The 16,129-nt window shown below is 50.1% G+C and overlaps 1 pseudogene; it reads left to right on the top strand.

Annotated features, from left to right (window-relative positions):
* The first annotated feature begins 6,281 nt into the window (after positions 1-6,281).
* On the top strand, positions 6,282-8,089 carry LOC147683137 (uncharacterized; annotated as a pseudogene).
* The last annotated feature ends 8,040 nt before the right edge of the window (positions 8,090-16,129 follow it).

Below are 16,129 nucleotides of genomic sequence, written 5' to 3'. Positions count from 1 at the left end.
CGAACTCAGGCCCAAATTGTAGTGTACAATGCACCCTCTATACATGAAATCACAACAATTCTATAAGGTATTCAAATTAACCATCAACTTATCTGGAGGTTCATATCGAGGGTCTTCCTATATTCAAGTCCCAATTTTCTACCGCCTTCCAGAGGAGAGCACTCCAGTGCATTTAGTCAGTTCTCAACAGTGTCCAATATGTTTCCATTAAATACAGGTCATTCAACATCAGAGATTGTGGTCTGTTCCCCATGTTCTCCTCTCGGCGATCTCCTCATTGTGCCCGGCTGGCCTTTTTGCTGTAGAAACTTCTGTACTTCCAATGGTTCAGCAAATATCCGCGTCTTGCCATCGACGGTGATTTTGAGTCTGGCCGGGTATAGCATAGTGTATGGAATATTCAGTTCCCTCCGTTTCTGTTTTGCGGTGGTGAATTTCTTCCGCGCTTCCTGCATAGAAGAGGTAAATGTGAGAAGTTAGCCTGGCATATGATGTCCACTAGTTCTAGTGGGCTCCTTGCACCAGTCTAATCGACCCTTATTGATGGTGATTGTAAAGTCAACCTTGTAGAAAGCTATCCTAGTGGTAGCATGAACCAGCAGTCTTCAGGCTAAGACTTCAGTAGGCGAGTTAAGCAAGTTGTTTTACCATGTATAATCCCTTAAATACCAAATGAAAGGACACCTCACAAGGTATATATCAAATATATATGTATTTGATCTAAACACAACCCCTCTGCACTCTTTATGAGGTCAGAGGTAAAAATACAATACAAGTCACACAGTTAATATACGATAAGTTGCACAGTATACGTTATGCCCTAGGGGCCTCACAAACCATATACTAAGAAAGTGGTATAAGTACCACGTGAGAGTTAGAAAGCAGGCCTAGGGCCTGTAGAATCTCTGGGGCTACACTAAACAACCAAGGGTTGGGAAGTAGGAGACCCACGGGAGCCGCGTGCAGTGTCTAAACACAGGCGCGGGTTCCCATTAACTTTCTATGGAGATCGTAAAAGATACCAAGGTACAATTTAAAGACACTTCCGGATGGACTAGGATGGAACCCTTTTAAACTAGGACACTTCGAGAGTCAAGACCCACGGGAGCACCGGAGTACTCGTGCTACCTCACCCAGGGAAGCCGGGTGCATAGGTGTCTTTTCATGTCAGGTTTTGTCGTCATTTTCTATGGAGAGCTGCAAAGAAGTGCTGCAGGCGACCAGAGGAAAAGTGTCCGGGTGGATCGGTGATGTGAGGAACCTGAAAGCAGAGAGGACAGAGTCTGGGTCACTAGCCAGTGACCAGGAAGGTACCAGGAAGGAACCAGGCGATGTCGGGTGCTTGAAGGTGAAGAAGGTGAGTTTGTCTCTTCAGCCACGAGGTCCAGGAGGCATCTACGATGACCTGGCACTGGATTTGAGCTGTCTCACAATAGCTCTAGATGACTGCGGTGTTGGTATCCGGATTGGACCCAACAAGCCTTGGCAACCGCAACCCACGCAGGATGTAGAGATTGGCTCTGTTGCAGACCAGCAAGGTCTGTGGCACTTCTCCTTTTCAGGGAAGCTGGAGCAACCAGGAAAGCAAAGTAAATTCAAGATGGCGTCATCAGGGGGCTCACTAGCCAACGGGCAAGGAACCGGAAAGACGCGTCAAGCTCAAATGCAAAGACGGGGCCCACCGGACACTCGCGGAGTGTGGGGGCCTGAGCTTCGGTGCAAATTGTGCTCGGGGCTGGGGCTTCTCGTACCACAATGCACAACTTACTGAGGCTTCAGGAAAGGAGTGCAGGTTGCAAGATGCAGGATGTCCAAGATGTCCGGTCCCACGCCTCTCATGTCTGCCACGGGTCTCAGCTTTGCTGTGGATGTGGGTTGGGGGCAGAGAAGTGCGGAAGTCCAGTTCTTGAGTCGCAGAGTCTTCGGGTTCCGACGGGAGCCTTGAAACTGCAGTCCGTCAAAGATGCTGTTGGTGCCTGTTTGCACAGGGTGGTCACTCCTTGACCACAAGGGAGATGTCTTCCAGTCAGAATGGAATGTTGAAGGTCCAAGATATGTCTTTCAAAGATTCGTCCAGGTTCATCTAAAGTCCTGGGGACACAGCTCCTATACTTATACTAAGGATGGGGGCTGGATTACCTGACTAGGTCCCTCCTATGGGTGGACCTGAGAAGGGGGTGGTTACACCCCTTTCCCTTGGTCCAGTTTCACACCAGAGCTGGGGCTGGAGTGCCCCAGCAACTGGTTTGAACCGGGCTATACATAGAGCACCTCGTGTGCCCCAGGCAGTGACTAGATGCATTCACTAAATGCAGTTCTCCCTGCCCCAATACACAAAACCCCTGTCTGGGAAGGTGCTGGCACCTCCCTGGACAGAAAACCTATTGTCCCGGCCTCCCCTGTCAGAGTTTCGTCCTGCAACAGGAGGTCAGACTCGTGTCTGTTTCAGCAGCATCCATTTTGTGATGCTGAGGCTCTGTTTAACTTTAACCGGGTAAAGGAGTAACTTACATGTCTTTTCCCACTAGAAGGGTGGAATGCTACCCCGCCGCCAGAATTGGCGGGGGGGGGGGGTAGTATTCCAAAGTGTTTGACACCTTACACGACATGTTTTGATAAAGCCAAACCAAAGTTAGCATTAACCGCGAGGATTATAATTAGCCAGTCCGGAATTCGGTTAAAACCGAATCTGCCCGAAAATACACAACCGGTGTGAAAATCAGCTGATAAGGTTTAACCCGAGTGTCACCGATTTTCATTGTTATGGCACCACTTGGCCACTTGATGGAGCCAAAGCATTCGAAGAAACGCTCCAATTTAGGCCGAGTACAAAGCAGTTTGGCATGTGTGTCACCCCCATTAAATTCGGGGAAACACATTGGTTGGCAAGGTTGGTGGGTGGGGCCAGGTTCCATTGAAAATGCTGTCCGCACTTTGTCTGGCCCCACACACCGAAGCACACCGCAGCACATTCCAGTCCCGCACGACGACAAGAAGACGACCGCCAGTACTGCAAGTGCTCTAAGGCCCAGCTGGTAAGTGAAAGTGTGTGTTTTGTCGCACTTTAAAATTGCTACAGAATCGTCAGCTTTGATGCCCCCTGTACCTTACAAGCAGGGGCAGAATAGTGGAGGGAGGACAGGGTTGGCCTTTTGTTAAAACGTGCCTCGGTGTAAATTACAGCGCCTCAGCCGCCTCTGCAGGCTCACCTCCTCATTTTAAATGTCTGTGTTATTTGATGGGTTCAGCAGGGCCCTGCCGCCCCTCTCACCCCGTGCTGAGCATAACAACCCACGCGCCGATGCAGCAGTCACCAGTGCCACACCAGCGAGTGTTTGTTGCAGGGACTTGGCATGTGTAGAGGGCTAGAGGCGTCATTGTTATTTTTATTTCTTTGTGCATTTGCACTCGCATTAAGGGGTATGATTGCTGGCATGCGGGGACACAAAACGCAGAGGTATCAGAGCGCTTTACATGAGCGCCAGAGTGCAGGGGGCGAAGGCAGACAAGAGAATGGGGAGCCGAGGTGTGAAAGGCCAAAGGGGGAAGAGGCGCTAATGTGTTTTGGCGTCTGTTTAACTGCAGCCGCACCCGAGTACTTCACGGGTCTGTACAAGACCATTTTACTTGTTGAGGCTTTCTTGTTTTTCACCCCTTCTTAGAATGGGGAGCTTAGCGCCATCAAGTTTGCACAGTTAAAATGTGCTTTGGTGTAAATGAATGTCGCGAGGCCAACAGATGCAGCGACTGCACGCATGTCCTTACTGAAGCCCCAAAGTGTCCCCACTCGTTCATCGTCTTGGTGGTATTAATTAGCCTCTGGGACTCAGGGTTATTATTTTCAGATACGAAAGCTGGAATGTTGCAGGCGATATACACCTGCGTTCCCCTCATCTTGCCAGTGCAGGTCATTATTATTCGGTAGTGAGGGAGCGCTGCATGCGTGGCATTCCTTGTTAATAAAAAAAGAGGGGGAAAAGCAAACTCCCCTTGTAGAATGAAGATACGGGTGTAGTTACTAGCAGACTATTGCATCCACTGTATTTGACCCTATGGCTCAGGTAAATCCCGGCAGGTCCACCCATTCTAACATCCTTCTGAGGTCGATAAATGAGGACCACCATTAAGTTGGCCATCAATAGACTTTTGTGTTTCAGCCAGGGGAAACCTTCGGGGGGGAAGCGTGCACAAATGCACATGATCGATCCCCTGCATGGTCTCCGTTCCCCCTTCTGTTTAAGGACTGGAACACATACAGAAAGAGCATCTGCCAGACACAGCGCTGCGATAGCAAAGTACGGTCTCAAGCGCTAGGTTAAACACATTGTAGCAAATGTCCAATTCCATTGAGTTTTACATTTTTAAAACGGATCTCCCCCAACTCATGAGAGTTGTGTACCTTCGTTGAAGCAGTGGTGGTGATTGTGTGCAGTGCGCTCTGACCAATCTATTCTGTATTGTTTGCCTTGTATTTCATATTTTGCTGATGTTCGCACTTTCTTAGTGCATTTGCACTCGCATTAAGGGGTATGATTGCTGACATGCGGGGACACAAAACGCAGAGATATCAGAGCGCTTTACATGAGCGCCAGAGTGCAGGGGGCGAAGGCAGACAAGAGAATGGGGAGCCGAGGTGTGAAAGGCCAAAGGGCCAGAGAAACACCAGGCCCCCTGCCGGACTCACGTGGGGGGGAGAGGAGCTAATGTGTTTTGGCGTCTGTTTAACTGCAGCCGCACCCGAGTACTTCACGGGTCTGTACAAGACCATTTTACTTGTTGAGGCTTTCTTGTTTTTCACCCCTTCTTAGAATGGGGAGCTTAGCGCCACCAGACAGTCAATTTTGCACAGTTAAAACGTGCCTCGGTGTAAATTACAGCGCCTCTGCAGGCTCACCTCCTTATTTTAAATGTGTTATTTGTTGAGTTCAGCAGGGCCCTGCCGCCCCTCTCACCCCGTGCTGAGCATAACAACCCACGCGCCGATGCAGCAGTCACCAGCGCCACACCAGCGAGTGTTTGTTGCAGGGACTTTGGCAACTATATGTAGAGGCGTCATTGTTATTTTTATTTCAGTGCCATGTCCTTGCAGTAAAAAAAAAAATTTGCTCAGAACAGTCTTTTGATATCCAACTGGGCACTCTGGACTTCTATTTCCTCTACTCACATTGGGGTCCATGGCAGCCTTGCTCCCACTACCCGCAGCCCCCCCCCCCCCACCCCCCACCCTCGCGCTCCAACAGGTCTCTTATCCAACTGTGGGGTGCAGAAGGTCTCCTCCCACCCGTGAGTCTTCGACAGTGCTCCTGCCCAGCACTGTGTATGTCTCACGCCTCCTTTCCAGTGGCATTGCTAATCACAGAGGGGAGGGTTTTATATAGCGCAAACAAAACCCGGAGGTATCAGAGCGCTTTACATGAGCACCATTTGCGATACAACCTCTTCTGACATTGTTTAGTGCAACACAGAGTGCAGGGGGTGAAGACAGACAAGAGAATGGGGAGCTGAGCTGTGAAAGGCAAAAGGCCAGAGAAACACCAGGCCCCCTGCCTGACTCACATGGGGGGGAAGGGGGGAGGGGGGGGGGGTAGAGGAGCTATTGTGTTCTGGCGTCTGTCTTACTGCAATCGCACCTGAGTACTTCACAGGTCTGAACAAGAACATTTTACTTAACAAGGCTTTCTTGATTTCACCCCTTCTTAGAACCCCTGCATCTCCATTCTGCCAATTGCTGGAAGAATCTACCCCTCCACCCCGAAATTTGACTGTAGTTGCGCGTCTGGGAGCTATGTAAGTATATTTACACCACTGGTCGTTATTACTGTTGAACTGTATTTGAATGTTTCATAATGGACACATATGGATTCAACATTCCCCTTTCATTAAGCTGAACATTCTCCTGACAATAGGTTACCTGACCTGCATCTGTATATACATTGCATTCCTTTGCAATTTTATAAAGCGTGAAATTGGCCTGAGGGCTTTCGACCACCAAGTATTAATCACTTTTAGGCAAGCTGGAGGTTAGCTAATTTGCATACATCCAGAAACTAATTCTTTTTTTAAAGCATGATGGTTAATAAGCATTTAGGGTACCAAGGATACAGATTTTTAAAGTTTTAAATCAAAAGCTAAAGATAAAATGGATCCTTATGCTATGCCTCAAATATGTGTTCTTCAATTTCACCAATTGGTTGGCAGCCTGTTCAGTGGCATCATTTTCTCAACAGTACACAACCGGTTTCTAAGTGTCTTTTTTTATGATCTACTTTGCGCAGAACAGAATGCCCCGCAGAATACAGACGGCAGAAGATTATGTGCTGGAAAACAAAGATTTCATGGTTGAAGAAGTGCGTGGGCAAAAGATGTTAATTTGCAGGTTTTGCAGAGTGACTGTCCCAATAGTAAGTGGGAAAACTGCAAGCCGAATTGCTGAACATCTTGTCACCAAGACCCACTTGAAATTGAAAGAGCCACCTAATAGTGACAACCTTTGCCAGATGTCTCTTGCTGAGACAATGACCCGCTTCAAAAGAAAACGTGAGGAAGAAAAGGATGTGGCACATGAATTTGTACGTGCCCTAGTGCAATCTGGAACCAGCTTACACCAACCTGATGGACCGATAGGGAATCTATTCCGCAAGCGTGCACCAGCATTCAAAACATTACCAAAAACAACACAAATGTATGAGAAATACCTACCAGAGGTGTTCCTTGCAGATATTGAACATATTTCAGAGTTACTCCAAGGTGATGTGAAGATCTCTGTTACCATTGATGAAACCCCAGAGATGCGTGGCAACCCAGCAGTGGCAGTGCTAATCACATTTTGTGATGCAAAAAATGGATGGCACAGACGTACCATCATGGCAGATCTGGATGTACTGGAAACATGCAACGCAGTGTCACTTGGAATGCTGCTGCAGAGAGTTCTTACCAAGTTTAACAAAGATTGGAGTGACATTGTTTGTATTTGCAGCGATTCAGCTACTTATATGAAAAAGTTATGTGATGACCTATCAAAAGCAATGCCTGAGCTGAAGTGTTTCCCTGTGAGAGATCCTTGCCACTTGCTAGATGGTATGCTGAAAGCAGCATTACAATCTTCTGAGCTGATGAAGAATGCTCTTGATTTTGTAGTACATTCAGGCGCACTGTTTCGTTATGCGCGGGAACTCAAACGCAAATATTTCTCATTTTGTGTTTTGTGTGGCAGCAAAGAAAGAATCATCCCAACTGTGTCATTTAGTAGGTGGTTCTCAGTACTAGAGGCCGTGAATGCAATATTATCTATGTGGCGACCCCTTACTGAATTTTTGCTTAGTGATGATGCAAAAGGCAAGAAATGTGAGGATCTTCGGGTGCATATTGATAGTGATGTCAAGAAAAGTACACTGTACTGCATCCTTAGATTTTTGCAGGAAAACATGACTGCTGTAGTGGACATAATAAAAAAACTAGAGTCAGAAAACACCCTTGTCTACCAAGTGTTCAGTATAATTGGTGTTGATGTCAAACATCTCCTCGAGAGTAGGCTAGACGACACTTTTAGTGACTTTGGCACGGCAACATGTTCCCTGTTAGAATGCTTGCCACTTGGGAAGCAAAGAAGTGTTGAAGACCAATTCAGGAAATTTTATTTTACCATGCATGAGAAATGGCTAGCTATGATGCATAGAAATGTCCCTTCACCAACCATGGCGTTTGAAGTCAATGAAGCCTCACTTTGGTACACTGCACAAGTGTTAGATCCATTCCGTAAAGGGGAATTTTCTCCGGACTTTTCAAAGTACAGCTTCATTTTTGACCGCTTTAATACCTCTGAGGGCATGTGCACCCAGTTCAACGCGTATGTTGCAGAACCTGTCCCAGAGAATGTCAACCTTGAGGTGCACCAGTACTGGCATGGGAAGCTACGTCAGTGGCCAGAGTTGGCAAGTTGTGTACTGGCTGTTTTGGCGTTGCCAGTCTCAAGTGCCAATGTTGAGAGGGCATTTTCACAAATAAAAGTGTACATGGGAAGGAAAGAGGAATGACTAAAGAATCTCTGAAGAAATATTGTATGGTGAACTACAATAAATTTGACTTGTGAAAATGTATTTGGACTTCATATACACGTACATGCACTGTCTACATGCCATGCATCAATGAAGAAAGCCAGCAATAATAAAAGCAAAGCGTTTCATAAACACCGGAAAAACACAGTTTCAGTTGTTTTTTATGGCGCGAAAATTAGAAATCACTGAAAAGCACTGTTTTTTTCAGGTATTGAAATCACTGGAAAACACTGACAAAACACCACCAGAATTTACCCAAAATAGAAACTGAAAACAGGAAAGCCTAATTATAATGCACTTAAGAGTATATGGTATGGCTATATCATAGAACAGCTATAAGGAGATAGCTGCAGATGGGATCAGCTCATGCTAGGGCACCCTCTCACATAAAACCAAGCACTCTGCCTCCAGGATTGTCGAGGCCTACCATAGGATTGGCTTATAGGTGTATATGCGCCTATATATAAAAGTAGATATAGGTATACTATATCTAAGTAAGGGGTGATTACACCACCTTACTCAGGCTGTGTGAACAGACAAGTGGTGTCAGTTTGGAAGGCAAACCAGGGGTGGCACAATACATGCTGCAGCCCCTGGAAGGCCTAGGGTGCACCTATGCCCTGGGTACCTATGGTGCACTATACAGGGGCTCACAAGGGTGACCCAGTAACCAATCTGGTATGTACCTAAAGTACATGGTATCAATTTAGAGAGAGAACAGCTGGGCTGTGGGTCTTATTAGCAGGCCCACAGCCACACTAAAGCCGAAAACCAGAGAATCACAGCAAAAAGTGGGGGTGACCATAGGAAGCAGATCCTACTCTCCTACAGTAAAGTCCGGGTATAGGGATATATATCCATTCCTTCATGAGACAGCTTTCCCAGTTCTCTGGCTTTTCGAAGTGCTGCGTCACGGTCCCTGTAGTTCAGGATCTTGGCAATGATCGGTCGCGGTCTGGATCCAGCAGGTGGCTTCGGCGCTAGCGATATGTGGGCCCATTCGACGATAAATACCTCAGAGAAGGTGTCCCTTCCCAACATGGATATTAACAGCCTCTCGACATATTGTCCCATTGGACCCGTGTTTGTCATTTCCGAAATTCCCATCAAGCAAATGTTGCTTCTCCTTGACCGGGCTTCCAAATCTTCTGTCTTTGCCGTCATTGCCGCCATTTGTCTCTTCATCTTCGTCTGCTTCGCTTCCAGTTGCACCTGGGTATCTTCTGCTTCGGATATTCTCCGCTCTGCCATATCAATACATTCTGTGTGTTTATCAAGTCGTTCAGACATCCTGTCCACCCTGTATGTCAGGGAGTCTATCTTCCCATCGATATTGGACAGTGCAGCTTGGATTGTGGTAAACATGGATTGTATGTCTTTATTCGTTATCCCTTCTGTTGCTCCCGGCATAGTTTGCGACACAGATTATGCATCAGCACTTTGTTCTTGCTGTTTCTTAGCCTTGTCAAAGTTTATTTTGGGTTGGGTGCGGTCCGGCTTCCCCATGTTTCAATGGTAGCATCACCTGGCTCGTAGCCTCGACCAGGGCTGTGTCCTGGAGTATTCAGCACAGCAGGGTAGGTCGCACCAGCAGGGCAGCACCCCAGGGGAGCACTAGTCCATAGCCACCGTCCCAGCTCCACCTGAGATCCTCTAATATTTGGCCACAGTGCCCCCAGGTCCCATACACAAGGGATGGTCTGTTATCTTCTCCGGGGAGCTGCGCTATGTCTCTGTCGCCTTTTATTTCCTTGGTCTTCCTTCAGTCACTGCCAAGATGTTAGGACAGAGGGCCCCCAGTGTGTCCCCGGTTGCGTGGCTGCGAGTTGCTGCACTGTTCCAGCACCTGGGCACTTCTGTCCCGAATTGCCACCTCAGACCGCGCTGCGACCAATACATGCAAGTGTAGGTGGCTGCAATAATTTCTTCTATTGGTGCCTATGCTGTTAATGGGGTGTGCCCCCAGTGGACCCCCCCGTTGTCCCAGGATGCTCCAGAGTGTGTGTGGGCTGCCAGTAGATCCAGCCGTGAAGATCACCACCTCAAGCGTCCCACAGCGAAGCCTGTTAGTGTTAGTTCCAGGATCCCCAAACAGGCTCCACACTACTTCGCTATGCCCGCAGGGAAGGCCCAGGCTCCATAGTCACCCCGCATTTATTGTCCCAGCACTCCTGTGTGCTCCAGCCGGACGCAGCTTCTCCGCCCCGTGCGTGCCTGCAGTTATCACCCAGTTCAGCCTCCAGTGCGCTCTCTGTTACCTGGGCTTCAGGGACTCAGCGCTGGCACCGAAGGGCGGCAATGATTCAGCAGCCAGGACCTTGTCGCGATCTCAGCCCGCATCCAGCAAGCCTCTGTTCGCTCCCCCCTGTCGTGTTTCAGGTGTCCTTCACAGCCCACTGCCCTAGTCTGCACCAGTCGGAGGTGACTCACTGCACCACCCGATATCGCGGCCTCCGTCCGGTGCCCCGGGATCCAGCGCGCAAGTCCGCCGGGCCCGCACAACCTGGTCAGCCGTGCTGCGTGCTTTGCGTCTCAGGCCGGCCTCTTATTGTGGCCCGTGGATTCACTTTGACTTTTTACACCCAGGCCTCAGATGTCCGCTCCTCGTTACGGGTCCTCAAATCAGTTGTAGGGGTGCTCAATGACGTGTCGCGAGGTCCGCCAACACCCCCCCGGCTCCGCTGTCTTTTTTATGTAACTCGGATCAAAGTGAAGGATGGTTCTGTAGGATAGTTTGGGCGTTCGCGAGGAGCTCGCTTAGTGAGCGGCCATCTCGCTCTTCGGCTAGCTCCGCCCCCCAGGGACGTTATAGTTAGTTTCAGAATTAACTCACACAAAAACATAGAAATTCAACAGTTATAGTTGGAGTTCTCTTAAGTAACTATAACTCGTAGCCTAAGGTAAGTATAACTCGCGCTCTGCCATGGAGTTTTCTCATCAATAATTTTACATGCAAATGTTGCACTGATATTATCAATGATGTCATAGAAGTTATCAAACAATTATCCTACCTATAATGTCCCTGTAACATTTGGCCTTTTAGTGAATTTCTAAGTTTAAAAAAATTCTATTTCCTAGTTATAATGTCCCTGTAACCTTTGCTTTCTCAGTGAATTTCAGTTTTTTTTTTTAAAAACCTTTATTGTGCAAGCAGAAGCGTACAAATACGGGCCTACAACCAATCAGGCCGGCCACAACACATTACGGGCGCACAAAATCAGGATAGAAATTCTCCAGCAGTTCCTCAGCATTCTATGAACAATCAGTAAACATTAAAAGGCCCAATAGAACGGCTAGGAGCAGAATAAGTGAAGGTTAATTTTATAATATAGTAGGAAGTATAGCAGGAACAATTGCAACTGTTAATTTCCGAATTCCTATGGGGGGCAGTTGGTGAAGCAGTAGTACAAGGGAGCAGTTAGAATCAGAAATAATGGCAACAATTGGCAAAGGCGACGCATTGTTCCCCTGTTTCAAATCAATTCCCACCGCTGCCCACCGTCCACCCTTCACCATTTGAATGTATGCTGGTAACAATCAGAGGAGTCAGAACAGCAACACAAAGATAGCCATCCGCTACACTAACCCAAAGAAGGGGAAAAAAGGAGAGGAAGGGTAGAAGAAGGAATATGAAAAACAATGAAGAAAGAACGCAGCGCCGCAGTACGCACCCCATGGCGAATAAGGCAAACAATACTCAAGACCCACAATCGGGGACGAGGCAAGTAGGACGTGTAAGTGTGCTATCATTATCATTACGCGAAGAAGTCATGTCCTACACTGCCAGCGAACACCCCATGGAGTATGCGTGCGGACACAGCGTCCCGATAAAGGGATACAAAAGAGCCATAGAACTAAGAAAAAACGAACAATATACAGACCCCATCCCACCCACACCACCCTGCACCCCTGCAGAAGGCTACGGCCTACCCCCCCGGCAGCTTGCCTGTCGCCCTAAGTAGAACCCGAAATACAGAAGAATCAGAAAGTAAGGAAAAAACACTAAAGACAAAAAGAGGAAGAAAAGGGGGAAGAAAAAACCAGTGGGAGAGGAAATATGCAATCGAACCTTCAGCTCCCACCCCCCGCCTTAACACAAGTAAAGCCCACATCGAGATGAAATCGACACAAACTCGAACATCAGGAACATGAAGAGGAATTGGTCATACTGTTACAGCGGCGAGCAGTTCTCATCTCCACACATTAGTGAGCAGTCCGCCGAGGCAAGTCCATCTCACCCCTGTCCTCTCCTGATCATTACTTTAGTACACAGGAAAGGAGAGTACAGCAAGTAGTTAGGCACGAAGTGTACATAGGATCGAAACAAGGCAGGCCAAGGATGCAAAACAGGGGATCCAAGTCTCGAGCAGCAATACAAACCTTGGCGGTCGCGGACCAAACTGGCGAAAAGCAACGTCAGGAGTAACAGGCAGCGTGGGTGCAGTCTCGCCGACCAAAGAGGGGAGGTGTCTCCCACGGAACAACCATGGGACCCCCTCAAAGCAATTCGAGTCAAAAAGCCGCCGGGTACCCCAGCAAAACTGACCTGGACGGACCCCAGCGTGGGGCCCTCTCCCACGTCCACCTCAAGCAAAACCTCCTGGAGACTCGAGGCAACAGACATATGAACTCCCAGATGAACGGCGGTCGCATTCCCTTCAACAGCCAGGAGCGACAAATCAGCACATTCCCTCGGTCGGGCCGCACACCTGGGGGGCGGCCCAACAGGCCCTGCGGCAGAACCGTTATCGTGCACAGCTGCGGCAAAGGCCATGGTCGCGCGCCAGGAACACAAGGCAGCTAAGACATCGCCAATCGTGGGCTCACTCCCACACTCTTCAGCCAACGTGCAGTTCGACAGACCAGTTTCGCCGCCCCCAACAAATCCGAGACCCAGGGCGCCGGCCGCCATTTTGTCGGCGCAACAAGGCCGCTCCGTTCCTCAACCCCGGTCCGGTCCGTCAGGCAAGGCCCAGCGGAGTCTCGCCGGGTCCCGCTAATGGCAATCTTGGTGCAGAAAGATGGGTCGCCAAGACACAAGGGGTAGCCGGCGCCACCGTCTCATGGACGCCGCCCGCCGATTCTGGGCGAAGGGCTTCAAGATGGCCGGACAGGAGAACAAAGGGGGGACAAGCCTCCTGTACGGTCAACCCCCGTCCGAGGGAGGCCGCGCCCCGCAGCTGGGCCCCCGGGCCACCAGACCGGGCCCGGTCAGTCGTCACCGGTCCAACCGCACAGTGGCCTCTTCAGCCGACTCCTCTCTTCCACCCGGGGTCGGCGTCGATACCCCGCTCCGGCCGACCGCCGCAGGCGAGTCCCCGGCCTGCACGCCATGGAGGCTCCGGAGCAAACAAGGGCACAGCTCAAGATCCGCGGCACCCAGAAGTTCCCGGAACAAACGGTGAGTGCAAGCAGCCTTTCATATTCCCATATTCCGTCGAATATGTCTCCTTGGGGCAGGATAAAGTACAGGATTTACGGTTCAGGCAGGAAGGTTGACGGAGCTGAGCTACAGTGCGGCCATCACGGTCGCAAGCTTGGCTCCTCCCCCGAATTTCAGTTTTTTTAATGTTATTTTCTAACTTTAACGTCCCTTTACTCGGTTTTTTCAGCAAATTCCGAAAGTTTTTTTTTTAACATGAAGTAATATTTAATTACTTTACTCCAACTGCCGCCATGCATTGCCTTTGGGGGTTGGCCTGCGGACAGGCCCTCTGGTCAGCCCCCCAAAGGCAGCCAACCTGGGAGGGGGCACGCAGCCCCGTCCTGTTCTGATTTTGGCCCCGGGACCCTATACCCCAGTGTCCACCACATTTTTTTATGGGAGGGGGTATGTGGTCCCCCTCCTCAGGCTGTATTTGACCCCAGAGAATCCATCCCCTGGGACTCACTATTTAATTTATGGGGGAGAGGGCATGCAGCCTCTCTTCCTGGGCAAGTTTAGGCCCCGGGGAATCCATCTCCCGGGCCCGCCATATTGTAAATGGGGAGGAGAGCACGCAGCCCCCCTCCCGAGCCAATATTGGCCCTGGGCTCCCGAGCCAATATTATTATTATTATTATATTTCTTATATAGCGCCAGAATCGACCCCCGAAGGGGTATCTCCGCGCTTGCCTTGGGAACCCGTCCTGGTTTTTCCCTGTGAGATAGCCCCTAAAGGGCATCCCCAAGGTGAAAGTCAGGCATCCCGCCGCGGGGGGGCCGTTGTGGAGATTAAGCAAGCTTAAAAGCCCAGAGTTGCAGAGTGTGAACCCATGATTAGGTCAGGCACTGAAGCGAGAATTATCGAGTCCGTGGACATTTGAGCTCAACACCCTGCCGCGTCGGGAATCGAACCCTGGTCCCGGGTCTGATCTCTGCTTCAGGGTCTGCCTGCTCTAACCAGTGAGCCACACTTCTTCTATAGGCCCTGGGGACCCCATCCCGGGGCCTATAGAAGTAATAATGGGAAGGGGGGACGCACACCCTTCCGTTTCTGGCCCCGTGGGGCCCATCCTCTGGAGCAAAGTAGATTCTTTTAATGGGGAGGTGGGCCCACACCCCTCCTCTCTGGGCCAATATTGGCCCCAGGGATTCCATTTCCCAGGGCCTTTTTAATTAATACTTGGGGGGGTGGGGTCAAATCCGGGGACCCCATCTCCCAGGGTTCAGCCATATTAACAAAGGGGAGGGGGACATACAGCACCCCTCCCCGGGCCAATTTTGGCCCAGAGGACCCCATCCCCTGAGGCCTATGCTATTAATAATTGGGTCCGCGTGGCTTCCGGACTGATTTCAGCCCGGCCCCCCATTTCCTGGTGGCTGGGCCACATTATGAATGGGGGAGGTTGGCACACAGCCCTCCTCCCTGGGCCAGTAGCGGCCCTGTGGACCCTATCTCCCGGGGCCTGGCCTTTAAAGGGTGGGTGCCCTGGAGCCTGCCTAGGGTGCCCACTTCATCTTTGTTGGTGGCCGCAGGGCGAGCCCCAATGCCTTGGCGGCCCCAGCCGGCTCCCTGTCTCCAGCAGGAGCCAACATTGCTCCCACCTGCAGGCAGCAGCACAAAATGCTGCACCCTGCGGGCTGGAGCAATTCTTATATTTGTTTCCATACTCGCTGCACAGGGAAACAGATGATTGCTCCACACCCTGTGAAAGTGGATTTAGTGTTTGCTCTCGCTTGGCGGAAGCCTTACAATTGCTCCCGCCATGCGAGAGCAAACACAGGTTTAGCTACCCACACCAGTATGGGCACGGTCGCACACCCCGGGACATAGCTGGAGCTGGCTCTGGGGGAAGGAGTCCTGGAGCCCATTTCTTTACAAGGCTGTGCCCGAACATTGGGGGCCCGAAACAGCCTGGGAAGGGGGGGCGAGTGGCCTCCTCCTCTTTTTTATTTAATTTGTTTATGGCTAGGCACCAGGGAGTGTGGAAGCTCGCCCCCCTTCCCATCAATTTGAATGGCCAGGCCCAAGGGGCTGGCGGTCCCTGGGGTCTAAATTGGCCCAGGAGGGGCACTGTGTGCCCCCCTCCCCTTCATTTTGGATGACTGGGCCCCAGGGCGTGGCAGTCCTCTGGTAAAAAATCGGCCCAGGAGGAGGGCCGTGCACGCCCCACTTCCTAATTGTAGTGGTAATTATCCCCCCTGGACCTGGTTCACCCGAATGGCATTACTAAACAAGCATTTACAATGCAACGGTCTCGCCTTTGCAAAAGTTAGAGCTATTGGCATTGTAAATGACAAATTTTTTATTTATGTGTTGGTTTTGAAAACAGATAAATAGCATTGTCATTTACAATGCCAATAGTTTAATCTCTTGCAAATGCGAGCCCTATTGCATGCCACACCCACACACAGAGCCACACACACACACACACACACAGCGCCACACACACCCAGAGCCACACACACACACACACAGAACCACACACACACAGAGCCCCACACACACAGAGCCCCACACACACAGCCACACACAGCCACACACACACAGAGCCACACACACACAGAGCCACACACACATAGAGCCACAGAGCCACACACACACAGAGCCACACACACATACAGAGCCACACACACATACACAGAGCCCCAG

Source organism: Lissotriton vulgaris, chromosome 11, assembly GCF_964263255.1.
Source record: "Lissotriton vulgaris chromosome 11, aLisVul1.2, whole genome shotgun sequence".
Classification (NCBI taxonomy): Eukaryota; Metazoa; Chordata; class Amphibia; order Caudata; family Salamandridae; genus Lissotriton; species Lissotriton vulgaris.
This window is presented reverse-complemented; position numbering and strand designations above follow the sequence as displayed.